Consider the following 2,267-nt stretch of genomic DNA (forward strand, 5'->3'; position numbering starts at 1 on the left):
CAACCACGAAAGCTTCCAAGAGTTGAAACATTGCCTATCAAGTAGGCCGTAGCAGCCCATAGCAACCCAACCAAGATACTCTAACAGGCCAAGATTGGTTGGAGAATTCAAAATTTGGCTAAGTCCATGGCCACCATAAGCCATTTCTATCAAGAAGGCCACGAACAGTGCTTAGCAACCACGAAAGCTTCCAAGAGTTGAAACATTGCCTATCAAGTAGGCCGTAGCAGCCCATAGCAACCCAACCAAGATACTCTAACAGGCCAAGATTGGTTGGAGACTTCAAAATTTGGCTAAGTCCATGGCCACCATAAGCCATTTCTATCAAGAAGGCCACGAACAGTGCTTAGCAACCACGAAAGCTTCCAAGAGTTGAAACATTGCCTATCAAGTAGGCCGTACCAGCCCATAGCAACCCAACCAAGATACTCTAACAGGCCAAGATTGGTTGGAGAATTCAAAATTTTGCTAAGTCCATGGCCACCATAAGCCATTTCTATCAAGAAGGCCATGGACAGTGCTTAGCAACCACGAAAGCTTCCAAGAGTTGAAACATTGCCTATCAAGTAGGCCGTACCAGCCCATAGCAAACCAACCAAGATACTCTAACAGGCCAAGATTGGATCTCAAAATGTTGCTAAGTCCATGGCCACCATAAGCCATTTCTATCAAGAAGGCCATGGACAGTGCTTAGCAACCACGAAAGCTTCCAAGAGTTGAAACATTGCCTATCAAGTAGGCCGTACCAGCCCATAGCAAACCAACCAAGATACTCTAACAGGCCAAGATTGGATCTCAAAATGTTGCTAAGTCCATGGCCACCATAAGCCATTTCTATCAAGAAGGCCATGGACAGTTCTAAACAACCACGAAAGCTTCCAAGAGTTGAAACATTGCCTATCAAGTAGGCCGTAGCAGCCCATAGCAACCCAACCAAGATACTCTAACAGGCCAAGATTGGATCTCAAAATGTTGCTAAGTCCATGGCCACCATAAGCCATTTCTATCAAGAAGGCCATGGACAGTTCTAAACAACCACGAAAGCTTCCAAGAGTTGAAACATTGCCTATCAAGTAGGCCGTAGCAGCCCATAGCAACCCAACCAAGATAATCTAACAGGCCAAGATTGGTTGGAGATTTCAAAATTTGGCTAAGTCCAGATTTTTCTACCCTTCGGGAAAACAACCCTAGTTCACCAAGTTGAACGCGAAAAACTGTCCATAGGATACGCACAAAACGTTTATTGAGTTGGTCACCATATGTGGAAATTATGGTGAAAATAAGCCAAGTTCCGGAGTTTTTAACTCACACGAAACCACGAAAAACTTTCATTAGGAAAACTTGGTTGGAGCACCCTACTGCAGAACACACCGACATGGACGAAAGGGTCGACTGGCCAAGAGAAAAAATTTTTGCGGGACCACTCAAAACATCATAGTTAGACCTAGCAAATGATGAAAAGTGAAACCCGCGATCGATTGGAGAAACCTTATTTTACACTGAAAAATTCCACATAAGGAAAATTTGTATGGAGCACCCTACTGCAGAACACACCGACATGGACGAAAGGGTCGACTGGCCAAGAGAAAAAATTTTTGCGGGACCACTCAAAACATCATAGTTAGACCTAGCAAATGATGAAAAGTGAAACCCGCGATCGATTGGAGAAACCTTATTTTACACTGAAAATTCCACATAAGGAAAATTTGTATGGAGCACCCTACTGTGGTCACCATCGGTCGAGTTGGTCGAGACGGGCAAAAAATTTTTTTTTCCATATCGTCTCAAAACATGATTTATGGACCTTGTAAATGTTGAAAAGTGAAACAAAATCACTTTTGGAGCGATGAAAATTTTGTATGGGAGGTCCCTACCCGGAACAAATTTTACTAGTAAAGTCATCATTCCGCGACGAGAAATTTGAAAATGGTCAAATATGGTTAAGATGTCATGTTCATTCCCTACTATGGGGGACCAGGTCGTCACGAAAAAATTTTTTTCTCGACCTGGTCAAATGTGGTTCTGCGACGGAGGTTAAACTAATATTGCATAATTTGGCCCAAAAACCCCCCTCTGTCAGAAAAATTTCCCCTTCAAGAGCGAAAGCAGACCACATAAGTTGAGCTTCGAGGTATCTGAAAGTTGAATATAGAGCGAGGTTCTAAGCGAAGGGATAGCTTAACGTTGAGCATTGAACGCAAAAAAGCTTAGAGATAAGCTTATGATATAAGGATTGTGGTGCAGTACACAGCTTAACGTTGAGCTTT

This window comes from Anopheles marshallii, assembly GCF_943734725.1.
Source record: "Anopheles marshallii chromosome X unlocalized genomic scaffold, idAnoMarsDA_429_01 X_unloc_275, whole genome shotgun sequence".
In the NCBI taxonomy this organism is placed as follows: domain Eukaryota; kingdom Metazoa; phylum Arthropoda; class Insecta; order Diptera; family Culicidae; genus Anopheles; species Anopheles marshallii.